The 12481-nt window shown below is 42.4% G+C and overlaps 1 protein-coding gene and 1 pseudogene across 1 annotated transcript in view; one reads left to right on the top strand and one right to left on the bottom strand.

The window, feature by feature from the left end:
* Positions 1-12481, top strand: part of LOC108701997 (traf2 and NCK-interacting protein kinase) — a 1005599-nt gene that overhangs the window by 814181 nt on the left and 178937 nt on the right. The gene's annotated exons all lie outside the window — the stretch shown is intronic.
* LOC108702046 lies at positions 2658-4618 on the bottom strand (annotated as a pseudogene).

Raw genomic sequence — 12481 nt, 5'->3', positions numbered from 1 at the left:
TTAATTGACAGGCAGCAATCGTACAAAACGTATGTCCGACAAATAGTAGTGACAGCCAGATCATCAGACAATACATGCACAGATAATATCATTAGCCGATATAAATCTTTTAACCTGTCCGATCGCCATGCTACATAAAATGAGGGGACACTCCACACATGGTTTGAAAATCGTACAAACCGTCATTTCGTATGATGGTATATTTGCATCTATGGCCATCTTAATGACTGTTCCCCTGTGCACCGAACACCAAATATTATTATTACTATCAAGTATTTTTAGAGCGCCAATATACTGCGCAGCGCTGGAGTTTAAGGCATTACTACATACTATTACTTGTTTGCTTCCCCTTGTGCTAATGTGAAGAAAGCAAGGGCAACAGCACATGGTAGAGTCCTGCACGGGTCCATTTTTTGGAACCCCGACCCGTACCTGCAATCCGCAACCCGGACTCGCAACCTGCATTCTTACCCACTTGGACCCAACCCACAAGTAACTTATCCGCAACCCGGACCCGCGACCTGCTGACCATCAAGAATCAGAAAGTGCTGTCATTGTAAACCGGAAGTGACTTCATCGGAAGTAGGCGTGATCAGAAAAAAAGGAGTAAAACAAGAAGTGCTGTCGTAAACTGGAAGTGACATTATCGGAAGTAGACGTGATAAAAAAAAAAAGTAAAAATTGCTATTGAGAAGACTGACGGCCCGACCTGCAAACCCGCAGAGTCAACGACCCACGTCTATATCCGCAACCAGAACTTCTACCCGCAGGGTACAACAGGTTTTTGTGGGTAACTCGCAGGTACCTGACCCGCTGCAGGACTCTAGCACATGGAGTCAAAGGCAGCAATTTAATCCCCCCCCCACAGTAAATTATTGCTCTAAGGGAAGGGGACAACAAAATGCTACAAACATGCAGCCCTGCATTTGTGAGTGATAGGCACTAAGTCGCTAAGCAGTATAAGGCACAATTGCAGCAATTCACTTGGATGGGGGGGGGAGACTTGTAGCATTTTTCCACTCCCTAGGAACATTAAATCGCCAGAGGAACAAATACGACCTCCTATTGTGCCATTACCCTCTATGCCACTGTGTGACAAGTTCCAGCACAAGAAGGGTTACATCTTGTTTCCAGCTCAGAAGCATCTGTTGCGACTCTTGCTGGTTAAATATACTGCATTTTCCTGCCAGAAAATCCCACCAAACTCCTGCCAGCCTGTTGCTCAGTAATACTGGGGCCCAATCTGGAGGGGGCTGTTGGCTCCTTGGCAGCAGGTGACCAGATCTTTGTTTATAGGGACTCTTTCACACGAGCACCAGAATGAACATCAGATGTATTTATTGTGAATATATGATTTTCATACATAAATCATACAGTGTGATGAATAAAAACAGCATGGTATGTATTAATTTATTTATATAGCACTACAATTGTAGGCAGTGCTTTACAAGGTGCAAATACAGACAGGGGTATAGTTATGTAAAGTAACAAGATAAATCTATGCTTAAGAGCATAACGCTTTCAATACACAGTTGGGGTGGGGGTCCCTGCCCCAAGGAGCTTACACTCTTATTAGGAAATGAAAACAGACAGAAACAAAAACAGTTCATGCTATTGGCCACCAGTCCCACTACATTACTCTAATCTATTATATAACCAGATAGGCAGTCCTGCACCCCGCAGGACTGTACCAAGCAGTTCAGGGGCAGGGACCCTATGATCTATAACTTGTATTCCAATTAAAGCAGGAGCACAGTTTTTGCACATGCACACCTACCAAATATTGTACACCTGCTGCTTAGAAGCACTGGTACCTTGGCTTTCATTGCCGCCAGGTATGTAATAAACAACAAAACACAGTTGTGTTCTAATGCATGTGTAAATTCTTGTGGGTACAACCAAGCTGAATACAATGGAGTCAATGCATACACTTGTACCTGCATTACTCAAAATATATGGGGCTAACTGTGGTGGTGTGGTTGCCTACAGTGTCAGGCTGGGACACCAGGGGCCCACCAAAAAACCTTAGACCAGGGGCCCACCAAAAAACCTTAGACCAGGGGCCCACCCTCAGTACTATTTTCTTCCTCTCCTCACTCAACCTCTATTCTCCTAGTCTCTTTTCTTTACATACTATAATCTATTATTTCATCTATTTAGCCACTTTGTTCTCATAGAAATAGAGAATGGCCATGAAATAGTCCAAAGATTTAGCAGCATGAGGCCCACTGACAACTGGGCCCACTGGGAATTTTCCTGGTATCCCGGTGGGCCAGTACGACACTGGTTGCCTACAGCAACCAATCAGACTTTTGCCTAACTTGTAGCAGGCTAATTGCTGATTGGCTGCTTTAAGTGACTGCAATGGTGTAATTTAACAATTTAGTTAGCCCAGCTGTGTTGAGAGTTACCCTTGAAGCCCCCACTGCCATACCTATTTCCAGGGGTACCCAGATCTGATATAATAATGCCCCCCCCAAGTTTCTGACAGATTGAACATGGCAGCATAATTAATATACAGGTATAGGATCCGTTATCCAGAAAAAGTATTTCCTTTTTCTCTGTTATAATGAAACAGTAGCTCGTACTTGATATAATAAATCCTCACTGGAAGCAAAACTAGCCTATTGGGTTTACATCATTTTCTAGTAGGCTTAAGGTATGAAGATCTAAATTACAGAAAATCTGTCATCCAGAAAACCCTAGATCCCGATCATTCTGGATAACAGGTCCCATATCTGTATATTCTGTTGATATGATTGTTTTGGCTTAGCCAAATGGTTTAAAATCAGTAGAAGCTATACATACATAAATGCATACATCATTCAATCAGATTTATCAACATTCTAGCTAAAAATGTCTTCTAATAAGTTGAACTGACCACTGTAGGATTGTAGGAATTAGTTGGAATTATCTAACGTTGTTTGCGTAGGCAACATAAAATAAGTTCAGGGCCCTAACTAATGACTCTCACCCAACTATCCATCCATATCCCAAATGCAGCATGGAGGGGCTCAGTGAAGGAGACAGTGAAGGTGTGTAAGTGTCTGATTGGCTCACTCAGCTCATAAAAGGACAAACGCCGGGCCTCATAGTCCAGTGTGATTCTAAATCTATTGCACGATATTCTGGGAGAAACCGATGTTACCTCATAGTTGTGCTTTGTTATACAGTCATCAAGGTCTCCTTGGTACAAACACCAGGACTCGTTATTTTTCTCAAACACAGACTGGAACCCAAGCTTCTCAATACTGCGATAGGCCACCCCTAACCCCCAGTCCTGGGATTCACTGCCCTCCACTTCCCAGTAATGTCACCCAGAGGTCACCCTTGGTGCTCAAAACCTGAGAATACTGAAAACTATCTGGGGTTTGTGGGTGACGCTGGTCTGTATCTGCACATGATGCAGATTTCCCTTGATATAGCGACATATTTACCAGCTGTATTTATATCTAGTACCAGGTCTGTAGCCTCCTGCCCATAGATCCTTTCCTTTACCCCATTCACAATCCCATCTAAGCCTGTGAGTAATGTCCCCGAGATCCAATCCAGATCCACTACAGCAGGAACCTTTATATCATCTCTCTCTCTGCCCTCATTATCTGCCCCCTCAGCCACACAAAAGGCAGCTCCATCTGATTCCTGTTCCTGTAGGACAGTAAGAGGATCTGCCATGTTGCACAGCTCCTCAATGTGACGGATCTTCCTGGACATCTCAGCCTTCTTTATTTCCAGCTGCTGAAATTGTTCCCAGACTTGGAGGGAAAGCTCTTCGTTCTGCCTGGAGATGTCACTCAGGAGTCGCTCCTCTAGGGATTCCAGCTGTTCCCTAATATCCATAAACAGGAAAGTGACTCTATCTGTCTCACTGGCTGCTTTCTCTGTCACTTCTCTCCTGCGCTTTCGTAGTCTCTGGGCTCCTCTCTCAGTCTCATCTCTCTCTGGGATCACTTTCTTCAGAACATTCCTCAGTTTCTCTTTCTTCTTCTCAGGGGCCTCATTCAGCAGCTCCACCCTGTGGCCCCTGTGCTCTCCGGCCAGGCAGCAGGAAGCACAGATACAGGCACCATCTTCACAACAGTAATACTTTAGGGGCTTATTGTGTGCAGAGCATTTTCTGTTCCCCATGGAAGTGGTGGGCTCAATTAAGATGTGTTCTGCTGACTTGCTGTGCACTCTCACGTGGGTATTACACAGAGAAGCCTCACACAGGAGACAGGATTTAGCAGCAGGTACAGGGGAATGGACACAATGAGTGCAGAAGATCCCAGTCCCATGATGCTCTGGGTGAGTAGAAAGGAATCGCTCTGCTATGTTCCTCAACTTCCTGTTCCTCTGCAGAGCAGGGTGCCCTCATACTCTGCTCTGCATTCGGGGCAGGAATAACCCCCAGACCCCTCTTGGGTGTCCAGCATCCTTCCAATGCAGTCCCGGCAGAAGTTATGGCCACAGTGTAGGGATACAGAATCAGTATAAATGCTCAGGCAGAAGGAGCAGCTCAGCTCGTCTCCTATATCGGCAGCTGCCATTGCTGAAAGCAGGAGAAGAAAATCAAATGCAGTGCTTTATTTCCACCAATCAACTCCTCTCAATATTTTTTCCACACCCACAAAGGGGGTTTGTCACGTGACCTCTCATTCTTAACCCTCTGCACCCCTGCTACAATATGAGGCAGGCATCCGCCTGTACAAATAAGTGTTGTACAAATAATACAAATACATTTAATTTTTAAACTGGTTGCAGAATAATCAGTCTGACAAGGGGGACAAAGCAGGCACATATTCAGGGCCTCAATGGGGGGGCAGTTGTCTAGGGCCTGGTTGTTTTTTTGTCTCAGCCGTGCTGAACTTATTTGGATTAGCCAGTCCCCCTGCTGCCAGTGAGCTGCAGACTTTGGAAGTGAGGGCAGTTGCTTGGGAACCTGCTTCTTCTTTCCTCTAACAGCTTTCTTGCTTTCAAGGCATTCAAGTTAGCCAGGACTAGGGTTGCCACCTTTTTTGGAAAAAATGATGGCTTTCCTATATATTTATCTTTTTTTCCCTATTAATAACATTGGGATCAGCCATCGTTTTTACCAGCCAGGCCAGTAAAATACCGGCCAGGTGGCAACCCTAGCCAGGACAGAGATTTATTAGGTGCAAACAGGGACAGATTTACTCATTGGCGCCCCTAGGCCCTGCCTCTGCTCGTCGCCCCCACCACCTTCTTGACACCTGCAAATTTCCTTCTTCAGGTCCAGAACACTGGACTGGTGCTTGGGAAATTTTAAAAAACTATCAAATCTCCTGCATTCTCCCAGTGCTGAAGCCCCTAAAATCCTGCTGTCCTTTATGGCCTTCCCACAAATAACGGCCTGGGTACAAAAAGGCAAAATAAGACAGGAAAGCTAAAATAGACATGTCATGAAATACTCCTCTGGGATCCAAGAGTGGTTAGTGTTACACAGACACCATCAATGTATTACATATTACGTTCTTCCGCTGCACTTAATATACAGTAGAATCCCTATTTTATGTCTTTCAGGAGGACCAGAAAAATGCACAGTCCCACAGCCCCTTCTCAGAGACTATTATCCCACTGTTACTATAGGCACCATCTCTCCCTACTATGCCTGCTATCCCACAGCCACACTCCCTTCCCAGAGACTATTATCCCCACTGTTACTATAGGCACCATCTCTCCCTACTATGCCTGCTATCCCACAGCCACACTCCCTTCCCAGAGACTATTATCCCACTGTTACTATAGGCACCATCTCTCCCTACTATGCCTGCTATCCCACAGCCACACTCCCTTCCCAGAGACTATTATCCCACTGTTACTATAGGCACCATCTCTCCCTACTATGCCTGCTATCCCACAGTCACACTCCCTTCCCAGAGACTATTATCCCCACTGTTACTATAGGCACCATCTCTCCCTACTATGCCTGCTATCCCACAGCCACACTCCCTTCCCAGAGACTATTATCCCACTGTTACTATAGGCACCATCTCTCCCTACTATACCTCCTGCTATCCCACAGTCACACTCCCTTCCCAGAGACTATTATCCCACTGTTACTATAGGCACCATCTCTCCCTACTATACCTGCTATCCCACAGTCACACTCCCTTCCCAGAGACTATTATCCCACTGTTACTATAGGCACCATCTCTCCCTACTATACCTGCTATCCCACAGTCACACTCCCTTCCCAGAGACTATTATCCCCACTGTTACTATAGGCACCATCTCTCCCTACTATACCTGCTATCCTAGAGCCACAGTGCCTTACCATAGATTATTATTCTTCTGCTACTATAGGTTAGGTTATACCCTGGAAGTGGTATAACTAAGTTACTGGGCCCCACTTAGGGAATAAGACATTTTTCATAAAAATATATTGAAACTTCTGATCAGCCACTGCTCCATTGAGAACTGGAGAACTGCTGAATATCTCCCGGGTACACCAGCTGCCACAGGCTCTGCTTTTTTTTTATAGCTGTGCCGCTGACCCCTGGTTATAGTGAATGGTGTGATTAAGATTTGATATTATAATCGGACAAGTCATATCACTGCTGTATAAAGAAAAAGGGCAGACATTAGCAGAGACCAGTCTTCCAGGCAGGCTTGTCAAAACATAAAGTAGTTTATTATAGAACTCAAGGATACAACCTCACCGCCTTACACGTTTCATATCTCTCAGATACTTAATCATAGGCATATCACTGCTGTCCCTACTTACAGGCTCCTGTTCTATAAACTCCTTTACTTTACTTTACTACGTTAATGGTTTGATCTTCCCACAGCAGATTCATTTTAGGGCCCCCAATATATGCAGATGTTGTCCTGTTTTACCAGTATATATTCATTATTCTCATTAATTAGGGCATCATGGGGCTCCCTATACCTCCTGCGCCCCCCTGCAGCCGCAGGGTCTGGTAACTCCATTCACTGTCCAATTAGTAGCAGTAGGTCATTGAACTGGATTCTGAGCTTCTTGTAGCTGGAGGTGGGTCTCTGGCCTAGCGGCACCTCTTATTGTTGCTGCCAACCACTGCCACATGGGCTGACAAACCTGAGATTGATGTTCATTTCTCCCCATTCTCAGGTCAGACAGTCCTTGGGGCAGAAGTGCTCATGTCATGGCCACTCAGGTCAGTGAAGGCCAGTCCTGTATATGAGAGTGAGAGACAGCCAGGGAGGGTAGGGAAGATGGAGGAGATGGGGTAATCCAGGTGATTGAGACTGTTAGGGAGGGTGGGGGAGTGGTGTGGAAAGGCAGAGATATTAGCAATGGGGGGGGGGGATTGGAATATGGAAGTACATTGTATTCATTTATTATAAAAAAAAAGGAAATCATGTTTAAAAATTGGAATTATTTGCTTAAAATGGGCTCTATGGAACATGGCCCTCCCAGAATTCGGAACTTTCTGGATAACTGGTTTTCAGAGTATGCAAGAAAATGCTGCCCTGATATAAGATATTTAAAGGCAATTTTAATGAAAAATGGAGTGCTGTCACTGGGAAGATATGTGTATACTATGGAGAAGCCTTTGTGAACAGGCTCTATGATGTGCACCCGAATCTAGAAGCGAATTGGAATTAACGGGTTTCCAGATAAAGGATCCCATACCTGTATAACATTAATGAGCTGACTTATCAAGGGTCGAAGTGAAAATTAGAATTTTCAAGTTTTTTTATGGTCAAAACTGTCAAATTCGACTAAGGAATTTTGTTAAAGGTTAAATGGTGAAGAGATCGGGGGAATGTGTGGAGAGCAGTGACCTCTAGGAAGTGCTGAATGGAAAGTGAAAGTAATTGTCTGCCCCGCCCCTCTGCCTAAGGCATAGAGGCGGGGCAGACAATATTTGATTGACAGCTGATATTTTTAATTGAGCTTACAACAGCTATGAATGCTTTAATAAAAAATAGAAATTGGATTTCATGTTTAATTTGAAAAGGACTTTTATTAAACAGAGTTTTGTGCCTGGGTGACAGGTCCACTTTAAAATTCGATTTTAGTTATTCAAATTCGATTTTCGAGATTTATCATACTCTGGCCCTCTGGACTATTCGCCACCTAAAATCTGCCGAATTGCTGTTTTAGACAATGGGAGATGTCCTGGGATCAATTTGGAGTGGTTTGCTGCCTTCCTGCCTTTCAAGTTTTTTTTTGGAAAACTTGAATCGAGTTTTTAAAATTTGAATCAAATCAGATTCGAGTTTTTAACTTGAATCGAGTTTTTAAAATTCGAATCAAATGAGATTCGAGTTTTCGGGCAATCCTATTCAACCGAGTTGAGAAAGTCCAAATTCGATTTGAATTTGAATTTTTTTTTAAAAAAAATCGAATATCAAAATTTATCATATACGGTCTCTTTAAAAATTAGACTTCGACCATTCGCCATCTAAAATTCGAATTTCGAAGTTTTTTCAATTCGAAATTCGACCATTGATAAATATGCCCCTAAGAGTAAAATTAGAACCAAATTATCTGATGAGCACCTTGAGAATTCACTGAGAATTGCAACTACTTCCATTCAACCAGATATTGATACATTAGTTTCTCAAACACAATGTCAAAAATCCCACTAGTTTTATGATGCCCTCTTTTCTTTTACAATAAAATAAATCAAAAGTTAGTGTTAGTGTTTGTGTGTATTTCGAGTGGGGCCCCAGAACATTTTTCTTCTTCCGATGAAGCCAAAAGTTTGGACACCCCTGATGTAAGAGAAGATCTCCCAAATAATAGAAGTTGTGTGGGATTCAACCACCTTATATATCCTTGTAAGTTGGCTGCAAAGCAGTCCGGAAACCTTGCCAGGGTTAAGTAGACATACTAGAAACAATACGGTACCACTGCAAAAAGTTGAATTTATTTAGGCCAGACAACGTTTTGGGTTTAGTCTCACCCTTTCTCCATGTAAGAGAAGAGCAATGCACTGATGTCTGTGTGTGATACCCGTGGGTTCTGCCCCATGTGCTTATTCTGGATCAAACCTGCAGATATTCTCTGTCCCTCCACTGGAGCAATGCGAGGACACTGATTGGGCGGGAGTTTATAAATCAGTTAGGGGGACAGAGAGATGAAAACATTGGTGCAAATACTGGATAGAAATGAGTGGTATGTCCATTGTGAATGGCCTTTGTGGTGACACTTAAGGGGCATATTTATCAAGGGTCGAATTTGAAAAACTTCGAAATTCAAATTCAAAAAGTCCAACCGAAATGAAGTTAAAGTTTTTTTTTGGCCGAATAGGTCCGTTTTCAATCGAATAGGTCCGTATTCGGCCGAATTCGAGTCGTACGAATCAAAGTAATAACGCATTCGATCAAATTTTTTGCCAAAAAAACCTTTGATTTTTCAAAGTCCACCACCGATTGACTCCAAATAGGTTCTAGGAGGCCCCTCATAGGCTCAAATTCGGCAGGTTTTAGATGGCGAATGGTTGAAGTCGAATTTTTAGATTTCATGATACATTTCGATATTCAAATTTTTTTCAAATTCAAATCAAATTTGGACTATTCCCTAGTCAAAGTACACAAAAAATAGCTCGAAAATCAAATTTTTTTAATTCGAAAATTCACCACAACCTTTGATAAATCTGCCCCTAACTGTGCTGCCTGGACCTGGGAAACAACAGGAATAGAGTTGCAGTGAGGGGCCTTCAGAAGGTAATTGGCCCCTGACCCACAAAACATTAATCATTGGGGAGGGATAAAAATTGGTTTAATAAGGATTAACAAAGTATTATTCTTTAAAGGGGTTGTTCAGCTTTAAAATAACTTAAAAGTATGATAGAGTGTAATATTCTGTGACAATTTGCATTTGGTTTTAATTTTTTATTATTTGGGGGTTTTCAGTTATTTAGCTTTTTATTCAACAGCTCTCCAGTTTGCAGATTCAGCTGTCTTCTTGCTAGGGTCCAATTTACCCTAGCAACCATGGATTGATTTGAAAAAGAGACTGGAATGTGAATAGGAGGGGCCTGAATAAAAAGAAGAGAAATAAAAAGTAGCAATAACTATAAATCTGCAGCCTTACAGAGCATTTGTTTTTTCGATAGGGTCAGTGACCCCCATTTGAAAGCTGTAAAGAATCAGCAGGCAAATAATCCAAAAACGATACAAAATAAAAAATGAAGACCAATTGAAAAGTTGCTTAGAATAAACCATTCTATACCATGGCTAACATAAAGGTCACCCCCTCCCTTATTCAGAATCAGTGCCAATGCAGGAGGCCCGTTCGATACAGATTTACTATATATGGCTATGGCTCGGTAAATACATATCATAAAGTCGCACGAAATTTCTTCCAGAGGCAATCTTGCGATATGGTTTTACTGCCAGTGATTTCAGGGTCATTGCTATTGTCTGTCTGTATCCCTACTTATTTTCTTTTGTTTTTGGGTGACCTTCCCCTTTATTTGGTATTGTAGCGCCAACAATATGGGTTTTCTGTGTCCATCAATAATGAAGCGCGAGAAAAATAAAATGACTCACAAAACAGAAAATGAGTTCAGAGTTAATATTGGGTTCAGCTCGCTCTGATATCAGGGGCAAAGTCCAGTGGAATGTTCTTGGCTTTGTACATAGGCAAATGCAAGTTCATACCCAATATTGCAGATTCAGCTATGGGATCTGTTATCTGGAAACCCATTATCCAGAAAGCTACAAATTAAAGAATGGCCATAGATGTCATTTTATCCAATAATCCAAATGTTTAAAAATGATTTCCGTTTCCTCTGTAATAATAAAACAGTAGCTTGTACGTGATCTCAACTAAGATATAATTAATCTTTATTGGAAGCAAAACCAGCCTATTGGGTTTATTTCATGTTTAAATGATTATCTAGTAGACTTAAAGGGGTGGTTCACCTTTAAAGTAACTTTCACTATGTTAAAGAATGGCCAATTCTAAGCAACTTTTCAATTGGTTTTCGTTATTTATTTTTTATAGTTATTTTCCCTTTTCTCCTGACTCTTTGCAGCTTTCAAATAGGTCGTCGCTGACCCCTTCTAAAAAGCAAACGCTCTGTAAGGCTACACATTAATTGTTATTGCTACTTTTTATAACTCGTCTTTCTATTCAGGCCTCTCCTATACATATTCCAGTCTCTTATTCAAATCAGTAGGGTAATTGGGTCCCTAGCTACCAGATTGCTTAACATGCAAATTGAAGAGCTGCTGAATAAAAAGCCAAATAACTCAAAAACCTTAAATAAAACCAATTACAAATTTTACTCTCTACATCATACTAAAAGTTATCTGAAAGCTGAACCAACCCTTTACAGTATGAAGATCCAAATTACAGAAAAATCCCTTATCCGGAAAATCCACTTCCCGAGCATTCTGGATAACAGGTCCCATACCTGTACTTTTAGCTAGTAAAAAATAGTGTTTGCTACACTTTTGACCCCCCCCCTCCCCAACTACCTCGTCTGCCAAAGGACACATTCAGATAATATCATTTAAATGTAAAATTGGAACAGTTCCCTGTCCTTTGCTAACGAGCCGTTAGTTAATTCGCTTTCACCTACCTGCTCGCTCAGTATCTGCAAACTGTTAGGTAGAGGCAACTTACCTGTGTGCACTGAGCTGAGTCGGCTGCAGAAAGGAAGGGGTGTGCTCAGTGCTGGAGGTTATAAAGGGCTTAGGAACTGGGGGGCATGTGCGATGGCTACTGGAATCTGTCAGATGGTTTCTCTGTTTCCTGTCTGTCTGGGTTAGGTAAATGTGTGTGTTTCTTTTGTGAGCAGGACACTAGGGGACCTGACTTTTACTTCATGTCAGCACACAGCTTATACTTCTGATATTCCTGACGTGCAATAGGGCCCAGTGCTAACATAAAAAGCTGTGTGAGAATTTAATCTGGAGCAGAGAGAAATTGCAGGGGAGTGGGGGGGAAAAGAACAGAGTATGAAAAGAAAGAAAGGGGCACCAAAATGAACCTGCAAAAAAGATAAAGAACCAAATATGGACTTGCATAAAAGGTTCTGCCTTAGTTGCTTAGTATAATAAGCCCACAGCTCTTTATCGTCCTCCTAAGCAACTCTTCCTACCAAGGTTGTAATTGTGCTTAAAGTCTAACACGTGTCCTTAAGCCACTGAATTGTCTTAGCACGTTAGAAGCCTACTGACTGGGCCTCAAGGAATTTCTCATGAGAAGTCTTGGGTTAAAATTGTATACATGTGCCATGAAAAGACTTGGACCTAAGATGTAGGGATGTACCATGAGAAGAATTGGGCTAAGATGCAGGGGAGTCCCATGAAAACATTTCTACGATGTAGGGACATCCTATGAGAAGTCTTGGGTGAACTAAGAAGACTTGTGCTAAGAAGTAGGTATGTCCCATGATAAGAGTTGGGCTAATTTTTAGGGATGAACCATGAGAAGACTTGGGCTAAGATGTAGGGCTGTCATATGAGAAATCTTGGGTGAATATGTAGGGATGTCCTGTGAAAAGACTTGTGCTAAGATGTAGGTATATCCCAT

This window comes from Xenopus laevis, chromosome 9_10L (genome assembly GCF_017654675.1).
Source record: "Xenopus laevis strain J_2021 chromosome 9_10L, Xenopus_laevis_v10.1, whole genome shotgun sequence".
NCBI lineage: Eukaryota > Metazoa > Chordata > Amphibia > Anura > Pipidae > Xenopus > Xenopus laevis.
This window is presented reverse-complemented; position numbering and strand designations above follow the sequence as displayed.